The following is an 8,082-nucleotide window of genomic DNA, read 5'->3' on the forward strand; positions in this document are numbered from 1 at the left end:
TGTTTAAGCTAATGAAAGTAAGATTTCTATGAGTATCTTCATTGTTCAAGATATAATTCAACCCCCTAGGTGAAAATGGCAGTCTTCAGTGGATGACAAGATTTTCAGAGAGGTCTTGCATTATTCGTGATAACAAAACAGACTCTAATGGAAATAATTAACCCCTTCAATACTGGGACACATTTTTACCTTGAGACTTGTGTACGATTAGACCATTTTATTTACATTAGGAAGAGTCTCAGAAGATTAATGGCCACAGTCCACTACTTTATGCCCCACATGAGTTTCTGAAGCTGTATAAAATCACCAAATAGTAAGCAGAATGGATATGGAAACGTGTTATGGTACTGAAGGAGTTACGTTTACCAAAGAATATAGGAGTTAAGCTTTCATTGTTTCTGATTTTATTGATCGTTTGATGATTTCATACTATCAAACAAAAAAAGACAACAGAACATTAGTAATCATCTATGTGTCCTTTTAAAAGCAGTCCTTAAGAGAATGCACAGTGCTTTACAATACGGCCTCAGTAGAAGACAAGGAGGGAGTGGGCGTTGGTAGGAAAGATGATGGATACAGTTGAACATTAATCAGTACCAGAGCGAAAGGAAGTTGGTTATATACACCACTTCAAAGATTATACTGTGTGTGTGTGTGTGTGTGTGTGTGTGTGTGTGTGTGTGTGTGTGTGTGTGTGTGTGTGTGTGTGTGTGTGTGTGTGTGTGTGTGTGTGTGCGTCAGCTTAAAAGGAACATAAATACACTTATCTCACGCTGCCTCTCTCATGCATCATACTAAACCCAGCTCGTGGCCTTTTAATTGCTAAACAGTGAGTCAGACAGCTCTCTCTCTCTCTCTCTCTCTCTCTCTCTCTCTCTCTCTCTCACGTCTAGCGCATCGCCGTAGCATCCCTCCCGCCCACCTCTTATCTCCTCCTCCTCTTCTCTCCTCCTCCTCCTTCTCGTGTAGTACTTCCTTGCGTCTGTCTGGTCCGCCTCTCGCCTCACTAGCCACTGGCCTCACAACACTAGCCCTACTCAGTCGCGTGGTGGCCCTAGCTAGTGTGTGTGCGCGGCCGCGGCTCCTCAACCTCCACCCCGGGGCAGACTCGACCCTTCCCTCCCACTCCTCAGTAAGCGAGTGCCGTGATTGTCGACTCTCGTGTGTCCTGTGCTGGCGTGCGTGCTACCCTCGATCACTGTGACTTTAAACCCATCAGTACTGGGACGCATTTTTATCTCGAGTTTTGCATATGATTTGACGATTTTGTTTACACTAGGAAGGGTCTATGGAGGTCAGAAGATTAAAGGTCTGAGTCTTAACTTTTTTAATCACCCATAAACGTTTCTGAAGGTGTACAAAATCGCCAAATCGTAAGCAGAATGAATATGAGAACGTGTCATGGTACTGAAGAGGTTAATAGCTTGTGCACGGAGCTAGATGGTATTTTTACACGAAGGTGGATGAATAATGTCAATATTTGTGAGTTTAGTCATACTTTCACCGAGTCTACATGAAGTTAGTGTAGATAAAAATAATAGTAATAGTATCGATATCGTACCATCTGCAATTCTATCGTACTTTTTTCAACCGAGTCATTCCTGCATGTTTTTTTTTTTTCCTAAGGCTCAAGTTTTAAAGAAAGTTATATAGAAATTGTATTGGTGTGTCTACCAGGGAAATTTTAAGTATAGCCTCGAAATTGTATCTGAATTCTGAGATGTACACGTTTTCTTTGATAATTTTGCTGTAGAGCTTGAACTTGAAGCTAAAGGACTGAACATAGGCACGTATTTTTTTTTTATTAGAACACGAAATTTAGATACATTTAAGCTCGTATTTCAACTTCAGTAACACCAATGACTTCAAAAGCCTAAAAAAAAGATAAATGACCAGGTTTTAGCTCGTTAATTTAAATCACAAATAACACAAACCTAAAACATATCGTAAACACAACAAACCTAAAATAAATAATGAACTCCCAACCAGTTATAAATACTAAAACAATAAATAATAAATAAAGAAAACAAATCATATACACAACGAGCGTAAAATAAATGATGAGCTCCCAGTTATTAATCGTTAAAAAAAAAAAAACTAAGAAATAAAGAAAATAAATCCAACCATTAATCTAAATCATAAACACTACGAGCTTAAAACAAACAATAAAATACCAACCAGTCATACACCAACACCCCCCGCCCATAAAAAAAAAAAAAAAAAAATAAATAGACCCAAGCAGTAACTTAAATCATAAACACCACGAGCTTAAAACAAATAATAAAATACCAACCACTTATAACCCCCCACAAAAAAATATATATAAAAAAATAAATAAAACGAAGCAGCAACTTAAATAATAAACACCACGAGCGTAAAATATTTCACCTCCAGAACCAAATAATTAAAATGAAGGCGTAATAATGAGAGCAAGCCGAGTTCATATACCAGGATTCATTTAGCGTGTTTCTCCATGTAAGATGAATGCAGACTCGAGGTTTGCAAAGCGAGACGCAACGATGTAACTAATTGTTATATAGTGTTACCGTGCCGTGCCGCCTTCTTGTGCCGAGATAACATTACATCACCAGAGAGAGAGAGAGAGAGAGAGAGAGAGAGAGAGAGAGAGAGAGAGAGAGAAATTTGACAAAGTAGAGAAAGAAAGGAAAATAAGAAATGAAGAGTAGAGAGAGAGAGAGAGAGAGAGAGAGAGAGAGAGAGAGAGAGAGAGAGAGAGAGAGAGAGAGAGAGAGAGCAAAACGCAATGAGGGTGAAATGACTGCGATAAGAAAGAATCAACCGTCGTAGCACACACACACAAACACACACACACACACACACACACACACACACACACACACACACACACACACACACACACAAACCATAAAAAATAATAAAACTGTGTACTCTTGAACAATAAACACTTACAGAACACAGCTGCGAGAGAGAGAGAGAGAGAGAGAGAGAGAGAGAGAGAGAGAGAGAGAGAGAGAGAGAGAGAGAGAGAGAGAGTGTTAAAATGAAAAGAAATATAAGAAATGAAGAATACATTACCGGAGAGAGAGAGAGAGAGAGAGAGAGAGAGAGAGAGAGAGAGAGAGAGAGAGAGAGAGAGAGAGAGAGAGAGAGAGAGAGAGAGAGAGAGAGAGAGAGAGAGAGAGAATAAAATTACAAAAATAGAGAAAGAAAAGAATAAGGAATTAAGAGTACATTACCGCAGAGAGAGAGAGAGAGAGAGAGAGAGAGAGAGAGAGAGAGAGAGAGAGAGAGAGACAGACAGACACAGACAGAGGAATACAACACCACATCATCTGCCTCCATTAAAACACCAAGTACTTCATCCACTCACTCATCACCGTTATCAGCGAAGGCCCCAGGAATCGTGACCGCCCCCTTGAGAACGCCACACTTTTTGCCAATGCGATTAAGGATAGAATTATTGTCCACCGTCCGTCTGCTTGGTACCGTCTGCTGGCCTTGCTCCTTGCTGGCTGCTGGGGGTGACGTGTGTGTGTGTTTGTGTGCATGTGTGTGTGTGTGTTTAGTAGGGAAGGCGAAAGAAAATGTGGAAGAGGAGGAGGAAGACGCGGGAAAGGACATGGAATAGGGAAGGATGGGAAGGAAGAAGGGAAGGAAAGGAGGGAAGGGAGAAAGAAAGAAGGCAAAGAAAAGATGGAAGAGGAGGAGGAAGATGTGGGAAATGGTACGTGTGGTAGAGAAGGAGAGGGAGAAGGCAAAGAAAAAGAGGGAAGGAGAGGAGGAAGAAGATGGGAAGAGGATATGTATGGTAGAAAAAGATGTGAAGAAAAGAGAAGGGATGAAGGGAGAAGGCAGAGAAAAGAGGGAAGGAGAGAAAGAAGATGGGGAAAGGATATGTGATAAGGAAGGAAGGGAAGAAGGAAGGAGGCAAGGAAAGGAGGCAGGAGAGGCAAAGAAAAGAAGCAAAGAGAGGAGGAGGAAGAACATGGGAAAGTGTATGTGGTAGAGAAAGAAGAGAAGAAAGGAAGCAAGGAAAGGAGGAAAGAGGAAAAAAATGGAGGAAAAGAAATGTATTAAGAAAGACGAGTAAAAAAGGAAGAAAAATAGAGAAGGAGGGAATGAAGGATGGGAAACTAGAAAAATGGAGAAAGGAAGAAAGTGAAGGTAAAGAAGTAAGGAAGGAGGGAGAGAAGGAGAGAGGGAGGAAGAAGATGAACGTATAAAGTAAGAAAAGAATGAATGAATGAATGAATGAAGATGAGAGAGAGAGAGAGAGAGAGAGAGAGAGAGAGAGAGAGAGAGAGAGAGAGAGAGAGAGAGTCAAAAACCATCAACCATACAGAAAAACACACACACACAGAGAACAAACACGATGAAAAAAAAACAAACCCAACACAACACAACTAAACCACAAAACACCAACACAACACACAACACTATTAATAGAAACAAATAAAACGAAGACAAAACTCAAAAAAAAAAAAAACACACACAGGCAAGACCCAGCCATTCACACACCACACCCCCCAGACACACACATCATCCAGACAGCAGCATTGATACCACGTGATAGGAGGCAGAGGACGAGATGGGAGGCTGGGAGGGACACAGGGAAAGGAGAGGAGGTGGGGAAGGAGACGCGGGGCCTTCAGACACTATCTCTCAGTGGACCAGATTCCCTTAATGGATCACAGCATCACTAGATCACCTTATACAGGCCACAGCGAGACTATAAAGGGAAATGAAACGAGAGAGAGAGAGAGAGAGAGAGAGAGAGAGAGAGAGAGAGAGAGAGAGAGAGAGAGAGAGAGAGAGAGAGAGAGAGAGAGAGAGAGAGAGAGAGAGAGAGAGAGAGAGAGAGAATTTTGAATAAAGAAAAGAAGAGAAGGCTGAAATGAGAGAATAAAACGTGTATTGAGAGTGTTAGATAAATAGATAAATAGATAGATAGAGAGAGAGAGAGAGAGAGAGAGAGAGAGAGAGAGAGAGAGAGAGAGAGAGAGAGAGAGAGAGAGAGAGAGACTTTTCACATTACACACTTACTATATAATATCCTTCAAAAGTATTCTCTCTCTCTCTCTCTCTCTCTCTCTCTCTGATCAGATTCCCCAGTATAGATTCCCTGCCAGGTCTCAAAGTGTCCAGACCGAGGCGGGAGATAAGGCAGGGCATGACAGGGAGGGAAGGAGGGGCAGATGGAGATAACCTGGAGGGAAAAATGAGAGAAAAAAAAAAACCTGGAAGAGGGAGGGGAGTAAAATATCTTTATAGCGGTGAGAGAAAAAAAGAGAGAGAGAGAAAAGAAAGTAGTGGTGGCGGGCGTTATCTTGCACTAATATCTTGTTAGGTTAGTTTCTGCCCGGCCCATCCTGCCTTCATTTTACTGGCTTGTTATCGCCTTATCGTGCTCTCTCTCTCTCTCTCTCTCTCTCTCTCTCTCTCTCTCTCTCTCTCTCTTATAAGGACCTCCATCTCTGACGCAGCAGGAGGGAAGAAGGGAGAGAAAAGATAGTAAAGGAAGGAAGGAAGGAAGGAAGGAAGGAAGGAAGGAAGGAAGGAAGGAGGAGGAAGGAGGGAGGAGGAGGAGGGAGGGAGGGAGGAGGGAGGAAGGAAGGAAGGAAGGAAGGAAGGAAGGAAGGAAGGGAAGAAAGTTGGAAGGAATGGATGAATGAATTAACGAAGGAAGGAAGGAAGGAAGGAAGGAGGAAGGGAGGGAGGGAGGAAGGAAGGAAGGAAGGAAGGAAGGAAGGAAGGAAGGAAGGAAAGAAAGAAGGACGGAAAGGAAGGAAGGAGAAACGAGATAAAAAGACTGAAGGCTGTGAGGAAGAGGGAATGAGAGAGAAGGAAAGAAGGAGGAAGCAGAGGGAGAGAAAGGGAATGAAGGGAAGGAAGAAGAAGCAAAGGAAGGGAGGAAAAGGCTGAAGGTAAGCAGGGAGGGAGGGAGGAGGAACATGGAACGTGGGTGAGGAGGGGGAAAGGTGATTATAAATTTCTGAAGGGTGATTCATGGGTGTGGGCGAGTTATGGTAGCGGGGATGAGGAAGAAAGGGGGTTAGGAAGTATAAGGGCGGCGGGAGTGATAGAATGCTGGCTGTGAGGGATGAAGGTTGGTGAATCCGTCATGTGAACCTAAAACTACAATATCGAAGCCTACGAAATTACAACAAGTCTTGAGAAATTAAACCCTTTCATCATTGAGGTGTGTAGAGATTGAAGCTTTTCAGTGTGTCGCGTTAGTACATTTTACGAGTCTGTAAACTAGTTAGGTCTTCTCTCTCGCCTTACGTGTCTGGTCAAGTGAATAGCCGCTCAGATTCTATTATTGTAAAGTCGCAGAAAGAGTAAAGATATAAAGTTTATCCAATTTAATTTCGGAAATGTGTTGGAGCTCCGAAAATTTACACTACATGGAAACTAAACCTAACAACGCAACACTAACAACTCAATACTAACAATGCAACACAAACAACGCAACACTCGTGGACTTTGCTCGTGTCATTCTTTTAACCTCTTCGATACTGAGACGCATTTTTACCTTGACTTTTGGGGATGATTTGACGATTTTATTTGCATTAGGAAACGTCTATGGAGGTGAAAAGATTAACGGCCAGAGTCTTTACTGTTTTAACCCTCACATAAATTTCTGAAGCTGTATAAAATCACCAAATCGTAACCAGAATGGATATGAAAATGCGACATGGTACAGCAGTAAACCCATGAAATTGCTATATTATAAATCTTTTCCTTTCCTGTCCCTGTATTTCTTCCCACTACCGTTTCCCCATTTTTGGAGAAGAATCGCTCATAAATAGACATTCGTTCTTTTCAGTGCATGTCTTGATTATCTTTTTTTTTTTTTTTTTTTTTAGTGACGCTTCCAAGACCACGATATAATTTTGACCTTGTTCCTAAATCCTAAAATCGAAGTAAAGGATATCGGTAAATTTGCAGTTTCAACCACTATACCCTATCTTATATTTATTTTTCCGTATGTCTAACAAGCTTGTGGACCTCCTGAGAGAGTAGGGTTTTAACATAACCTAACCTAACCCCATTTTCCGGTAGGGTAAAATGGGGTTTGCAATGCTCGTAGAAGTGTGATCTAGACCAAGAAATATACAAGTCTAGAATCCTTGATCTAGACCGTGAGAATGTGTATAGTTACGTGTGGTGTATTGGTTGAAACTGCAATGATTCCTCAATGGAACCTTAATGAAATGAATACTTACTCATTATCATTACTTCTGGTGGACGGAAGCACCATTGCACCACTGCACGCCTGAAGGTACGGCAGTGATTGGGTGAAAAGTCATCATTCCGTGCTCGCGATACAACGCCACGAGGCAGACTGATTCCTAGGATCTTGGAAACTCTGAACCCTGAACTTCAATCTCTGAGGCTTCGAATCCTGTGTCGCTCCCTCGTCATGTGTCGAACGGTTCAATGTTGTACTCTAAACTGTTCTCATTTTCTTTCTTATTTTAAACTGTTGTCGCTTTCTTTTTCTTATTCTAAACTAATCTCTCTTTCTTATCTTATCTTAAACTATTCTCACTTTCTTCTTATTCTACATTATTCTCACTTTGTCTCTTTCTTATTTGTTCATTCATTCACTTGTTCCTTCCTTCTGTTAACGACAACCGGTTCATTGCCTATTAAATGATCAAAGTTAATTGTCTCGTAATATTTTACACGTAGTAATAGAAGGTATTTTCTTCAACCGTAAACACACACACACACACACACACACACTCTCTCTACATAGGAAATACATCGCGCTCCAAATATATTAGTCCAGAGATCTCTTCATCCTCCTTCCCCTTCCCCTTCCCCTTCCCCTCCTCCTCCTCTTCCTCCTCTATCACCACCACCACCACCACCACAACCACCTCCCTCTCCTTCACTAACACCACTTCCTTCTCTTCCTCCTCCTCCTCCTACAAAAAGAAAAGACTTACTATTTACAAGCGACGAAAGCAATCATTACATTTACACCTTGCCAATTCTCTCTCTCTCTCTCTCTCTCTCTCTCTCTCTCAATAAAAGGTTCAAGTGCTCAAGGGTTCATGAAAGAAATTCGAACCCTCTTGTGTCTTTGAT

At 41.7% G+C, this 8,082-nt stretch overlaps 1 protein-coding gene across 5 annotated transcripts in view; it reads left to right on the forward strand.

Annotated features, from left to right (window-relative positions):
* The window catches only part of LOC123512248 (collagen alpha-1(III) chain-like), a 72,201-nt gene that overhangs the window by 17,848 nt on the left and 46,271 nt on the right, over positions 1-8,082 (forward strand). Inside the window, exon 1 of one of the 5 annotated variants that reach the window (XM_045268515.1) lies at positions 930-1,132. The exons of the other annotated variants lie outside the window; for them this stretch is intronic. The gene's annotated coding sequence lies outside the window, so the exon portion shown is untranslated. Of the gene's footprint in view, positions 1-929; positions 1,133-8,082 lie in introns of those variants that run through there. 5 annotated transcript variants of the gene reach the window in all.

The sequence above is a fragment of the Portunus trituberculatus genome, chromosome 33 (genome assembly GCF_017591435.1).
Source record: "Portunus trituberculatus isolate SZX2019 chromosome 33, ASM1759143v1, whole genome shotgun sequence".
NCBI classification, from domain to species: Eukaryota; Metazoa; Arthropoda; class Malacostraca; order Decapoda; family Portunidae; genus Portunus; species Portunus trituberculatus.